At 33.2% G+C, this 15,631-nt stretch overlaps 1 long non-coding RNA gene across 1 annotated transcript; it reads right to left on the bottom strand.

Moving 5' to 3' along the window:
• Nucleotides 1–1,256: 1,256 nt before the first annotated feature.
• LOC111396714 lies at nt 1,257–7,162 on the bottom strand. The gene is made up of 2 exons (XR_002703050.1): nt 6,179–7,162; nt 1,257–1,555 (listed from the first exon to the last, which is right to left on the bottom strand). It is a non-coding gene; the product is annotated as an uncharacterized LOC111396714 (long non-coding RNA).
• Between the last annotated feature and the right edge of the window lie 8,469 nt (nt 7,163–15,631).

Raw genomic sequence — 15,631 nt, 5'->3', positions numbered from 1 at the left:
TAGAGCTGAAGGAGAATTCCAGTGACACTGTTGACTCAAGCTGGGGCACAGCTAAAACTTGCAGCAAGGCAATGGGTTGTTTTGCATCTGGCAGTACTTCCAAAGGTAAACACCTCCAAATGTGTGGTACAATTATGAGAAAATTTACAACTTCTTTCTCAGTATTAAGTTCAGCTTACAAGTTGACAAGAAAGAGAACCTTACTCTCCTAGAATTTTTTCAAGTGTAGTTATTTTTCTATCTACATCCCCTTTTCACTTTTATTATTGCAACTAAGGATTCAAGTTCCTATCAATCTCGTTTCTTAGCTCGGTCAGCTTAAATACTGAGAATTTATCTCTAATTTGTTCACCAATCTGTCAGAACTGGCTTAAGAAATAGGAGATTGTTGAATTCGGAAAAAAATTATAATCTTATCATGTTAAAGTCAATTAATTTCTTGGTGTTTGCTTTCATTTGAAGAAAAATAATCTCAAAAGGTCCCTAGAAAATAGCATGATTTCATTTTGAAATGACTTCAATTTAGCTAATATTTCAATAATCCTTCTTTTGTCCCTGAATCTTCATAATCCCTTTGTTTTAACTAAAAACCAGCTCGAAAATTTGCCACATGGTATTGAGTCTCAAGTTTGAGTCTCCACAATTTTCTCGTGTAGTATCGATTGCATTTTATAGTTAGATTAAATATCATAAGAAGTCATTAAACCAAAAAAGGGTTTTTGCAGCGGTCATAAAACACTTCAAAGGTCATTTGCAGCGTTTTAGTGTGTGTTGCAAGAGTCGATGTTGCTATCGAGAGAAGAGATACAACAATGTTTATTCACCATAGCACAAGGCCAATTTTTGTAATGTTCAAAAATTGTTGCAAAAGATTTTTTTCAATGGTTTTTAGACGTGGGCGTTAACTTTTTTGCAACGTTTTTTTCAGCGTTGCTGTTAATTTTTTTGCAACTTGCAGCGATGCCGTTAACTTTTTGCAACGTTTTTCCAATGTTGCCATTTACTTTTTTTAACGTTTTTTCAGTGTTCCTAACTTTTTTGCAATGTTTTTTCAGCGTTGCTGTTTACTTTTTTGCAACATTTTTTCAACATTGCCTATAAATTTTTTCAACATTGCCTTCTCTTCTTCTTAGGTCGTGGCAACATTTTGCAAACATTGTCATTGGTCATTTTTATATTTTTTCAAATTAATTCGTATTTTTTATATATGCTTACTACGCTACTGAAAATCCTATTCTTTGATCCAATAGTTCAAATAATAAACTAATAATTCGCATAATAAACTTGTAAAATGTTCAACACATTCTATTTTCCAAAATAAAATTAAAACATGTACCACCAAAATATAATTACAAGACCACAAAACATGTTCCACCAATGAGATTTTCAAAAGGAAATGAGCATTGTATATTCACTATTAAACAATACATTAAAATGGCAGTTGTGCCCACTTCTCTGTTGCTTTTAGTATTCTCATCTTCCATTGCATCAATTCCTTCTGCACCCCATTAATATGCTCAGCTTGGCACCTCTGCAGCCATAACTATTCAATTCTCTAGCAATAATAAAAAAAGTAAAATCAGAAAGATGCAAAGCACATTGATTTTTGGTGGTTCAATAGCAATACAAAATTTCGCAACCATCATTAAAGCTACAAAAATGATAACATCACAATTTAGGCAAATAATCCTATAATACTAATATCAAGCAAGGCTGCAATCCTATTAGTCACCTCATACAATGACCTATTATTGTAAAAATTTAAAGAGTTTTAGCCAATTTATCAAAGCAAACTGTCTGTGGTCGGTAGGTATTATAAGAGTTGCAAAATTAATTAAGAATTGAAGTCCCTATTGCAAAATCAGCAAACACACGCTTCAATTGCACCATGAAAATACATATTCAATTTACTAATATTAATTCCATCACAGAGATTGAAAAAATCAGCCACTACAGTAGGCTAAAATCGGGCTCCGATACCAATTGTAGTGATAAATTTGCTATCAAAAAATTAATAAACACAAACTAAGTTAACTATGCAATATATAAAGTAAATAATCACAGTAAATTGGAAATCAACTTTCCAATCAAAAGCTCCAAACAATTGCACTCAAAAGTTAATCGAGGCTCAGATGAAGAGCTGAAAATCACACATCAACACGACACAAATTGTAAAAAAAAATTGCCCGCTCAAATGGACCACAAAGGACCAAAGGAGTGCCCAAAACTTGGCAGAAAGTTGGGCACAAAAGTAGTGAAATAGGGCAAAAACGGGACATAAATAGGGGCCAACCTGTTAATACATGCACATGCACACTTGCAACCTATGGCTTATCATGGTCACGGTTGTTCCATGCAACATAGACATTCAATCAAAATCAGGAAGAACGCACGAAAAAGGTAGTAGATCAAGTCCTATTCTCAAATCTGTATTCACATAGAAAAATACACACCAATTTTAGAAACTTCTTGCAGTCTCCAAACAACTTTTGGCATCTTCACCACAACCTAAAGAAGAAGAATACACAAAATTCCCTTTTACATGCATGTTTATACTTTTCATCTCTCATACATCTATCAAAAAACTAGTCCTTGTGACTTGAAAAAGAAAATAGATTCACGCGTATATGTAATAAATCCAGAAAACACACCTCAATTGAAAAAGTCTAATTTTTGTTCCCCAAGTAACACTTCATATTTTGTAATATTTGAAGGAACTTCTGTGAAAGTTAAGGATAAGCACGCTATGGAATACTGATTACTCAACCCTCATAAGTCATAACATTATATTCAAATATTCTAATAAACTAAGTGCATGTATGGCTTAGCTGAAATACTACATAAGTAGTTGTAAACATGCATTTTTTGGCGCTGCTAAGAGAACAAAAATTTTAGCCAATTTTCAAAAAAAAAAAAAAAAAAAGCCATAGAATAAAAAGGAGCCTTGCTTGTAGAAGGAAGCAAAGTTAAACATTCTCATAGAAATTTGCCCCTAACAAGAAGAGTGTTTTATTATGACATTATAATTCCTAAAATCTATTTTCCCATTTCCCCGTTTTATCCTTTTGATGCAGTTTAAAAAATGCCACCACAGTTTCTAAATGATGAGACCGGAGCAGTCAAACCAAAAAATGTGTTGGTTGGCAACAGGGCATCTCATTGAAACCTTTATTTCCCTGGTCTCAAAAGTTCAAAATCATGGTCTAACAACCTTCGTTGACAACACTTTTGAGTCTTCCCTTAAATTTCAATTATTCGTTTGAGAATTTCTTGATTCTAAAGATTTGTGTACATATATAGCCCCCGTTTGGCCCCCATTTTGTGAAAATGAAAATGGGTAGAATAGTATTTTTTTGAAAAATGATTGGTTGAAAAAGAAAGAAAAATTTTCGATTTACGTGTAATATTATTTTATGGAAGATTATGTAGTAGAAAATTGGAGAGAGGAAAATGAAATGGAATGGAATGGAAATTAATGAGGGCTTAGATATCGGCCATGGTCATCCAATAAAGAACATCCCAAAATCAGGCTTAATCCTTATATAAGTGTAGATGGCAATAATTTCTTCAGAACGCCAAATTGCCCACTCAAACATAACCAATTTCTTGAAGAGAAAAGATGGCCTCCACGACAATTTGTCAATGTGAATCAATATGACAAAAGGGTTCCTATGTCTAACACAACAACTCGACAATACAAGTCAAGAATTATATCAAAAACATGATAGACCTTCCATATGCTTGAAGTACACAAGAAGAGGAAAGAACGAAGCAAGTCAACCAAGTTAGTGGACATTCCAGAATATTCCATCAAGATAGTAGAAAAGGGGTAAAAGAGTAATAGTGATAGGGAAAAATGTCCATAAAATGTGATAAGAGAGAAAGAGGAAGGTAGGCATTGTTTGAGTGAGTCTTATAGGTGGAGGGAATCTAGGTCTCTCGAAACACCTGGAGGTTGTAGTTTGTTATTCAGCTTCAATAGATTGTGAACTTCTAAATTCAATTCTTGCATTTAGCTTCATCATTACAATCCCAATTTCCGTTCATTACTCATCACAGCTTAAGTTTGATAGTTTTACTAGTTGGGACTCTATCAAATTGGTATTAGAGCGATCGATTCTCGGGGAGTACGTTGGAGAAGATGGTGATGCAACAGAAAGGACAGCGAGCCGTTGATTCAGGGTTGGATTCATGTGGCCGACTTAACACATGGATATTATATGGGGATAATTTAGATTTCCGTGGCTATTTGAGGCAGAGCGATGCATAAACATGAATCGCGGCTTACCAAAGAAGGAAAAGGTAGAGGTCGCAGTAGCTTGTTTCGTTGAAAAGGCTTGGGCATGGTTTTAAGAGATCGACAATCGTTGTCCTATACAAACTTGGGAAGAATTGAAGATGGTGTTGGTTCGATTCCGCGTGAATAACCTCTCTAGTGAAAAAGTGCCTACGGGATAGCACAAGAGTGTGGTACACAAGGAAACTTCAATTGCCGAACAGTGGGGTCGATTGGAGGAGGAGAAGAGGTCAGAGGTGAGATGGGTCATTGTAAATTGGCCGAACCAGGAGAAGAAATCCATGGCTGAGCCGGAAAGGGAGAGAAAGGAAAAAGAGATTGCAGAGAATTCATCAGAGCCAGCTAATATTGAAGATGGAGATGAATTCCGACCATCTCAAAAAGGATAGACAGCGACCTCATCCGAAGCCACCTTCGATTATGAAACTCTACTCACCCAAATCTAAGGAAATCGGAGCTATTATAGCTTCCAATAACCCGTGTGACGCTGGTAGCCTGGTTGCCCCTTTACAAACGCTGCCGGAGGATCTATTGCGGAGGAATTTGGTTAATAGGTTGACACCCCATGTCACGTGGTAATAACATAAGGCTACAACCTTATGGTTTGGGCCATATTATGAATTGGGCCCAAGGATGGGAAGATGGAGATGAATTAATGAAAGAGGCCCAAAGGGTAGAACAAATTATAAAGCTAGCCCAAACAATAGAAGATGAAAAGGATTTATTGAAATGGGCCCAATCTTATTTCGGCCTAAATAGACCTAACATTATCAGTTGTAACCCAACTTTGTCCAGCCCAACTATGAGCAACCCAATTCATACAAATATATCCACGAATTATGTTGATAATAAACTGAGAGTTTTAATTAATTTGGTGTTCGGATTTATTGCGCAAAAGGCCAAAAAAGGGCCGATTACACAAGAGGTGGAGGTCGCGGTGATAATCAATTATGGTACTACAAGATACTCCTTGTAGTTAAGGGTATACTAATTTTTTTTGGATTGACATATCCCTTTTCTGCTCGGGTCATGATGAGCATTGCAAAGGAAATGGTGTAGGTGTATGATGAAGTGATCAAATCACAACTTCCACCTTGAGGACAAGGTGGATTTCAGGGGCAAGTAATGATAGACCTCCCATATGCTTCACGTACACAAGAAGAGGAAAGAATGAAGCAAGGCAACCAAGTCAGTCGACATTCCAGAATATTCCACCAAATCAGTAGTAAAGGGGTAAAAAGTAATGGTGATAGGGAAAAATGCCCATAAAATGTGATAGAGAGAAAGAGGAAGAGAGGAATTATTTGACTGAGTCTTATAGTTGGAGAGAATCTAGGTCTCTTGAAATACCTGGAGGTTGTAGTTTGTTATTCTGCTTCAATAGAGTGTGAACTTCTAAATTCAATTCTAGCATTTAGCTTCAACATTACAATCCCAATTTCCGTTGATTACTCATCACAGCTTGAGTTTGACAGTTTCACTAGTTGGGACTCTATCAAAACATTTAGCAAAACTTTTAGAGATCCCTTTCAAAATAAGGTAAGAAATTATATCTTAATTCATATAAATATTTCTCTACTAATACTTTTATTCTTTTAAACATAATTTCCATTTCCAGACGAACAAGGAAGAGATAATCGAAGTTCAAGATTGGCCTGATTTGCAACTCAGTTTGAGCATTACTGCAAATTCTAACCATGAGATGTCTTGTAGTAAGGGCGATAAGGAAATTAATATAATGCTTTCTCTTTCTTTGTTCCCACATTCATCGAGTGAAAACTAGCTATAAGAAATTAGTAAATATTCATTAAGATCAGTATTGCTGTCCAAGTAAATATATTACAAGAGGGGGAGTTCTATTAATTGAAAACATGTTCGTACTTCCCAATTTGCAGGCGCCGCGCAACTGCTGCCTCTGTTTCTTGTCCCTAACTTCACACACGGTCCACTGATAAGTACAATTTGAGGCTGCCAATTGTTGAAATTGGAGGAAAGACTGAAAGGCTGAACATATATATGCAATAGAAAATGGAGGCAAAAGGGACTGGTTTTGTAGTAAAAAAATGCAATTGCTTTTGAACTCTCTCAATACAGATATTGCGGCTACTGGTGGGAATTTGAGGTGAAATAAACTACAAGTTGTTGGCTCCTTTTGAGGGGAATTGGAGTTCAAGTAGATGAGAATTGCTGCCTTAAATTAATATATACTACCGGGGGGATACACAAAAAGGCGACTGCCTTGGTGGAGAACAGATATACACGCCAACATTGAAGAAAAAGGGAGAGAACCATAGAAAAGACGATTGGAACACAGCAAAAAACGGGGGATCGAATTTGTTTTGTGTACATAGTAGAAAAAGGGTAGAGGCTTGAATTAAAGGGAAGACATATACGCACAGGCGGTAGAACGCAGAAGGGCTGGTTGCAGAATTAATTCTTTATACACAAAAATTAACAAAGGTCTGTCAAATTTGAAGAAAAATACATGCGCACAAAGTCGAAAAAATCCACCGCCACGGATTCGAACTTCACACTTCACCAACACCACACAGCTAATGCTTCCGCTTCTCGTCCCTGACTTCGCACACGCTCCACTGCCATGAATTCACGCTTCTACTTCAAATGGAAATATGGAAATGGAAGGGTTTGCACTTTGCAGCCAGTTTCTTGGGTTGGATTTGGGTTGGGGGAAATATGGAAATGGAAGGGTTGGCACTACACCAGGCACTATTATTTCTAAAGTTACTCTTAATTTGTGGTAAAGATGATTAATTTTTAATAAAGCCAAATAACACAAATTAGCTTGATTTATGGAACAATCCCCAAAATTCAATCTAAAGAAAATTCATAATATCTCCCTAAATGTTTCGAAAAACTCATAAAATCATTCCTTTATTGCACTCTTATTTCTGTTTTATATTCAATAGAAAGTGAAACCCTCAATTTTTATCAAATATTTTTTTCTTCTTTAAGAATTCTATATCATAATCTTGTCTTGCTTTATACAAGAGAAACTTAAGACTTAATATTCTAGGATTGAAGATCATGTGTTTATATATACATGTGTCATATCCTAATCAATATTTCTAAATAATCATTTTACTCTCTTTGACTAATGTGCATGTTCAAAAATTATAAAACTGAAAATACACGTCTTTTATAAAAATAAATTACATTTAACTTTATCACTCGTTCTTACTATAAACTAATTTAAAAGTAATATATATAAAATCGAATGACAGTATTATACTACAAATGAGTATGAATAGTATTCTTGATTCGGTAGAATTAAGCGTCTATCTGCTTTACTTTTGTTAACATCGGCTTCTTGATTCAATTGTTGGTGATGTAGCAAGTGAAGTGTTACAAGATTCATGCTAAGATCTAATGCTTATTTGCTAGCATGTTTGAATCACTTTAGATCAGGTGGTGGTCGAGTTCAAGAATATAACAAGTTTATGATATATTGAACCATTTATTTTCACAATGAGCGTGCCATGAACTTGTTCAATCCAATACTTTTGTGAAATTTCGATAGATTCTCTCAATTCAAAAGAGTGAAATTTATGTATCTTCTTGTAGTAAACAAATATCACATAAAATTTTTATTGTTTTTGGTGTGTGTGGCCATTATACTAACCTTTCGCATTAGTTTCTTTGTGATAAAGATATCAGAGTACATACACATTATCACTACATAAGATGAGGATGGGATTTTAGAAAGTTGACACACCATTGTTTATGTGACCGCAAGTTCCTTGTCTATAACTGGTTTGTATGTTGATTCTTGATTTCTGAATATCATAAGTTATTTCGACAATGTGCTAATGGGTGTTATCTTATTGATTTATTTTCTATAAATTAGAAAATTTGTAGTGAAAATCGAAATTCAGATCAACGATGGAATGCAAGCGGGATCACATCTGATCGTGAATCTGAAGTTTTCAGTTTACGTTAAACTTCTAAAATTGTAGGCCATTTCAAAGCGAAGGAATCATTTACAGCAAAAGTAGATGAATGATTTGGTGGTTGTCATGTGCAAATTTTAATTCAAGAGAAAGATGGTTTAGACACTTTTGAACTAACAATTTCTTCTCACATATTGACATTTGAAGAAGATGATGAAAGAAACCCATCAAGTCTATTAAATGTAGCCGGCAAATATTGCATATCTCAATCGAAAATAAAAAATAAATTGAACTCAGATCGGCATCTGTACACTCTGTCCTTCTTGGTCAGTTCAGTGTCACTCTCCTGGAAAGATTGTACGTTAGTAAAGGTGGAAATTGCATATACCTAGAATCCCTCCAAGAAACAATAGGATTCCCGATTCTCGTCCCATTTGCTCTATACTTCTCTCCAAATATATGTTATCTTTAACAACAAGAATATAGCAAGCCTATTTTGAGTTTCAGCAGCAAAAGAAAAAAATGAATTACATTATCTTGCAGTTCAAGAAACCCGGGTTGTGTTTCATTTTCAACTTTGTATTTTAAACTTTTATATTTTTGAAAGAGTGAATGATGATGAATGTATTGAATGATGGGCGTATTATTTGCCATTATTGAATTTCAGTTACTAAAAATAAGAGTAATTTATGGAGCAAGTAATTTTGGTGTATTATTGCTTAAAATCCAGTATTCATAATTTATAAATTAATGTGTAGTATTTACTGAATTAGATTTATTTATTTGGTTATACGTGATTTTCCCCCCAACCATAATGTCCTATCAAGGACAACAACAGTTATGGGTTTAAAAGATTCCTAACCTTTCACCGATGCCCCATTCCATGTAGAGATGCCTGAATTGGCAATTTTCATTAGTCTCAATGCTCGTAATAGATCCCAAATTCTCCCGCACTAGACATCCAAATATGCTAGAATATTCCCATATAACTCTTCAGGATCCTTCATTATAGTCTTAAACTCATGCTCTGTAGACCTCAACTTTTTTTCATAACCCGACACACCAAATGTATTCATCATGTCATTTATTGTATCTATAGTTTGTTGCTTGCTTATGATCTCCCATTATCAAATCCAACCTGCATGAGTTCATGATTTTACACTCTTTACTTAAAACCTCCCTATTTTACTAAGTTTCCAAACTCTATTGTCCATTTTAACCTAAACAACCAACCACACACTCCTTTTTGTATAATATTTACACCATGAACTGAAGCTCCTTTTTTTATGATATCTCTAACCTCTATAGTTGGCACTATTTCACGAAGTTCATATGCTACGTGAAGTTGGTTTAGATTATGATCCTTACTTGTGAGCTCCAAATAGAATGTTAGGGAACATGTTATGCTAGATTCAATATGTATTTTGATTGCTATTGTTTTTTGATCCATATTTAACCGATTAAAAGGAATATCAACTAGATTAATGTATGTACATCAAATCAATACAAAAATCCTAACCTCCTCCAAGCCCATATATTCATTGTTCTATTCCAAAATCTTTGATAATTGACAAATACATTAATCAAATCTATAGCTGCATGAAAATTACAAACATAACATATAACCCATGTTTGTTAGGAATTAAAATTTGGATTTTAATCTAAATCAAAATCAATAATTAACTTTAACCACAAATTTCATAAGATCCACAACCTTTCAATCACACATTTTATCAAATTTTATTAAAATCTACGGAAAATCTGATTTTAATCCTTACCAAACAAGGGCATAATATAAGTATTATAAATTCCAGTAACATAAATTCAAAATTTCTACATCCAACATGGTATGTAATGCATCATGAATTTTACCATCAGTGAACTTCAATCTTACAAGCAGTCAAGTAATTAAACTTTCAATTCAGAGCAATCACACCTCTGATCTTTAATTCTAAGGTATTAATTTTTATTTATAATAATATTTTAATTATTTTGAGATCATTAAATGAATAAAATAATGCATACCATACAATTTAATTTTTTATAAAAAAAAATTCCATATTGCTTGATAATTTTTACTATTAGATAATTTTTAAATTTTCAAATTAGACAATTTCAAAGATTCCAATTAGTATTTATTATGTTATATCAAGTGGGAAGTGTTTAGTTGGAACTTTGAATTAACTAATTTATGAAATTTGAAATTTTTTTAGTTGTAGAAATTATTAAGTAATTAAAGTTTTTATTATTTTAGTTATTTGATATGGATTATTTTATTTATTTAATAGATTTAAAATAATATTAGAAATTATTTAGAACTTTGAAATTAAAAATTTAGTGTGATTGATTCAAATTAAAAGTTTAGTGATCGAGGGTGAAATGTTGAATTGACATTTTGAATTGAGATTCCATTACTTTTAATTGTCATTTTAAAATTTCTATTAAGTGGTTGAATAGAAGGCTAATGAAATGGCCTAACCTAATTGCTCGCAATAAACTAAAGTTCAGTAACCAGATTGCAAATAAGGGTAAAGTTCGAAACCATGAGTGTATTTTACCCCCATTCTCTAACCTCTTATTGCATGCAAATTTTTTTTTTTTTTTTTTTTTCAAGCTTATTTTCATCTAACATTTTCTCAATATAGAGAAATATATAATTTTACCAGGCACCCTTCCATTTTTTTAAATCAATTTTCAATTCATCAAATAAGAACAAGAGAGTACAAGTGGCTGAGGATTTATCGTGTTGCCGAGATTACCACCTGTTCATCACCAAAGTTTGAAGGAAGTACCGGATTTATTTATGTTGATTTCGCACTCGATTCAATGGCTCTAAATGATTTAGTCTTACACGAGCTGTCATTAATCTTGATGGAGCTGGTACTCTGCCTTTAAATCTGGCAGTATCTAGGAACAGAAATAACAGTTGCAGAAATTTGGGGTTTTTGGAGGAGTGAAGTTAGGTGGACGCTTTTGGGCTTTGGTGGTCTTCTTAGTTATAGTGGTTCTCCACATTGTGGTTATTTTATTTTTTACCCGATCTAATCTCCTTCTCAATCAAACCGAACTTTCCCAATATAGTCGATGCTCCGATGATTTCGAGTCTCCTTGTTTCCTGCTTATGATCAAAATATTAACAACACCAATGGAGCACCGGGTTACATTACAAAACTTGCAGTCGATGGGCTCATTATAATTGTTCTTGATATTCGTAGGTATTTTCATATTGCTTTCTGGAGAAGTCAATTTATCCTGATTAATAACTTAAATCAAAACTCTTTTACTATAAAAAATATCCATATCACATTTTAAAAATCCTGATTTATAGGTTTGATTTTGTTGCTCCAAGTCCCTTCTTTGTAGGCGAGGACTTTTACTTCGTTGTCAATCTGTTTGCTTTTGCATTTTCACCATGTCCCGTGATATGCATTTTCCTACAGAACTGTGTTTTTTGAATGTTCTATATTCGACTAGCTTTGTCAAACCATTAACCATTTATTCCATTTTTATCGATTATAATTTCCAGAAGTAGCTGCAAGTAATACACGAACTTTATTCAGTTTACATTGTCTAAAGGTGATCTTATGTTTTATCTTTTTATTTTTGAAATGTTATTAAGGGACATGAGGGTCTTTCTAGAGTTGGTTGTCACTCTATTTTCTCATTAGACTACACAAAGTTGCGTTGATGCCCATGTTTTATGGTCCAGTTTTTGTACACTTAACTGGATATTAGATATTTGAGCAATTTTAAATTAACCTTCTTACAACGTGCAAACTGCAAAATAGCCTTACATTTTGATTCTTTATTCAAAAGGCCTTGTTTTGCGTAAATATCTTAACTATCCATACTAGAAGCGATACTAATTGAGTCACATTGACCCTAACCCATTAAAATCTACTCAATTTGGTCTATACTGACCCCAAAAAAGGTCGATGTTTGCTACCTCAATCAATACAAATCAACATATTTCTTTTAGTACTTCCTATCAACCTGCATTGACAGTTAAAATTTTAGTTTTATCATTAATCAGTCATTCTTGTGCTGTCGGGGTGGAGAAATTTAATAATATCTTCTAATTGTTATGCTAATGAAAATATTTACTTTTTACTCTTGAATTTTTGCCCTTCTAATGTATTGTCTAACTTGCTAGGATGAGAACTTACTATTCAAAACCCATCACCCTGCCAGTTGGCAAAGAAAAGAAAGAAACACAAAGTTGTTCATATGTAATTTCAGATGCTTAAGTAGCATGTACATCAAGAAGTTGCGTCCAACCCTGTACAGAGAGTATGTGCTCATAGCACACTTTCTTGGTGTGGTATGATTTCTGTTCATTTCCCTTATTTTGGTTGCCAATGTATTAGAAGCTAGTTTAGTTTTTCTCCACATATGGGAGAAGAGATGTGAATAACAAACCAATAAACTTGACAAAATTCAATCATAACGAGAGGAAAACTAAAACTTCAAGAAAGCGATATTGCTTCATGGCAAAAGTAACAAGAAAATAAAATTGCAGTTTTTTATGATTGAGTGTAATTCGAACCATTTAAAACAGAATGTATAAGAATAACCCCTTCTGATAAGGTGCTATGATAGTGAATAGTATCTGATATGTGTAGCAGTGGGGCATTATTAAGAACTATACATAGAATCAATTAAATTAGGTAGCATGGCATCTCTTATGTGGCTAGTTTTCTAATATAGTTGAAGTGTCCGTCCCTCGAACATCCATGAACAGTGGTGCTATGCTCAAATGAGATTATAGTCTAATAAAATAATAATTGTGTGGTGTAGTCTCGAATTTCATATATTTAGTCAAGGTATCCCACAATACCATCCTCTCTATAAAGAATGAGAAAATAATTCTCAAACATACGAATAAAATCCTTAAACAATCATTTATTTAGTACATAAAAGTTTTTAAATGGAAAGGAAAATTTCTAAACAACATATTAAATCTTAAAATCTTCACAACCAAAATAATTTGATCATCAAAACATAAATAAATCTTAACATAACTTTATTAAAATGTTTTATTATCCACCATTGCGTGCTCGCCCAATTTTCATCCATCTCAAACACAGTTAATTATTACCTAAAATTTTTTTTGATTCATATGAGATGATGATCTCAATAAGTGAAATAGCATGACATGAATAACAAAAGTCCATGAGATTTGTGAACAAATGTTAGATGAGACACGAAATTAATAAAACCCAACTTCGTGGTTATAATTTCGTGCGTAGCGCTACTAAACTCTATGATTTCATAACATAATCATAATATCAACTTCTATAATTTTAAACAATGAAAATACATGTATTTCACTTACCTCGAATTTGATGATCCTATTAGCACGTATGAGAATTCTTGAAAAATATTCGTGTGTGTGTGTGGGGGTTTTCTTTTTTCTCTTTTTTTCTGGAATATATATATTAATCATTTTAATTATGGTAATTAACATATACGTTTATATGTTAATTACCTTTTTGGTTTTTGGTAAGATTGAATAAGAAAAGGAAAGTCTCCTTAATTGAATCCTTCACTTATGGTAGTTAACATATATGTACATAATATATATGGTAATTACCTTTTCGATTTTTGGTATAATTAAATAAAAAGGAAAGTTTCCTTAATTATTTCTTTTAATTATGGTAGTTAACATATACGTACATATTATATATGGTAATTACCTAAATTTGCATTCAGCTTTCAAATTCTATGCTTTGCAACTGAAATATCTTTGAGGACTACCTCACACAATGGGCTGATAACGAAGTTGATTTCATCACTTGACAATCGCATGAGAGCTCAAATTTTATTATGCTTTATGCTAAGACCGGACATGATATCCTATAAAATGATTATTTGCTGCTAATTTCTGAAAATTTCATGCATCCCTTGGGTTATTGCCTTGTAGTTGTTATGATTCTTGAGTCAGGTTCCTGTTACATATTCCTAAAAGCTAGCATTTCATCCAGGAAGTTTATAACTGGCAGGTAAAGTACGGTGGACTCAAGATTCAGATATGTGGGATGAGTTATCCTACTACATGATTCCTTCTACTGCACAATGCTTATGTGTGTGTTGATTTTGCCGTTTAGCTAAAGGTCTATCTAACAACATATAAACTAAACATTTGTTTTTTGAATGTTGTAACTGAAAATCTTTAAACAATTTACATTTTTTATATGGTCTAACATCATGCTTGGTAAATATTTGGCATTGATTCTTCACTAATGATTAGATAAATTAGAACAATATAATGAAAGTCTAAAGTAACCCTATTAATCTTCTCGTGTATGATTTTGTGGAGTTACTAAAGATGGGATATAAAACTTACATATACCTCATTTTCTTTATTTCACACGTCCTTTTGTGATGCTTGCCATTGTTTAGAATAAAAGTAGAGATGGTTGTTGGTAGCTTGAGATTTGATAACATTAAGTAAAAGTAGAGATGGTTCAGGAGAAAAAAATCTTTGGAACATGTACGGAAGGGAAATGACTCCGGAGATTTCCCTGGGAACAATCTTACCTATGAAAAGTAGGGTGGCTAGTGGGAAGTATGGGTTGGGGTTACAATGGTTGAGATCCAAATGAATTATAAGACATTCCCTTAGGGAACTTTGGAAGTAAATAACTTACGGATTTTATTCGTTTACTAATTGTGCGAAATGTGATGTGGGTATGGTATCTGAGAGGAAAGTGAATTGATTTTTGTTCCCTTGCTGCTTCAGTTTCTAGGTTTTAAAGTCTCTCATTTTTAAAAATGCCTTATTAACTTTTGTTGGTTCACTTTCTAAATAGGGGACAATAAATAAAACTTTTTGCAAGTTTCTAGGTTTCATATTACACATACGTTTCTACCTCTATTGCATTATCATGGTTGGTAATATCTAAGTCATTTGGAACGTCTTTTTCAATCATGTCATCCGCTAAGTAAATTGTTTGCTCTGAGAGTGATACTCGCAAATAGTTTCTTAAGTGGCAACAAATAATATTCTTATTGGACCACTACCAAACCCATAATTGTTATCTTTGGATATAAGTGTAGCATCTACATCACAATATCATGATTTTGCCCATGTTCGTGACAACCATTCATTTCTATCACATTCACAATCTCTTCTTTGCATTATTTTTCAATAAAAAGTAGAATTTTACATACCTCCTTATTATATTTTTCGCTCCCTTTCGCTAATGCTTTAGGTACCATGTTCTCACTACTTCCATGATCTATGATCACATTGCATGCTTTGTTAATGTGGTGCATCATTTTGTAAAAAACTTATCGTGCATCAAATTGAGCTCATTTATATCTCCACAGATAGACATTTGAGAAATCCATGATAACTTGCCATGTGACATTGTAGCTCATTAACACTACTCTTTTTTTTTTTTTTTTTTTTTTTGGAAGGGGA

This window comes from Olea europaea, chromosome 7, assembly GCF_002742605.1.
Source record: "Olea europaea var. sylvestris chromosome 7, O_europaea_v1, whole genome shotgun sequence".
Classification (NCBI taxonomy): Eukaryota; Viridiplantae; Streptophyta; class Magnoliopsida; order Lamiales; family Oleaceae; genus Olea; species Olea europaea.
The sequence above is the reverse complement of the archived record's forward strand: the minus strand, read 5'-3'. Positions and strand labels throughout refer to the sequence as shown.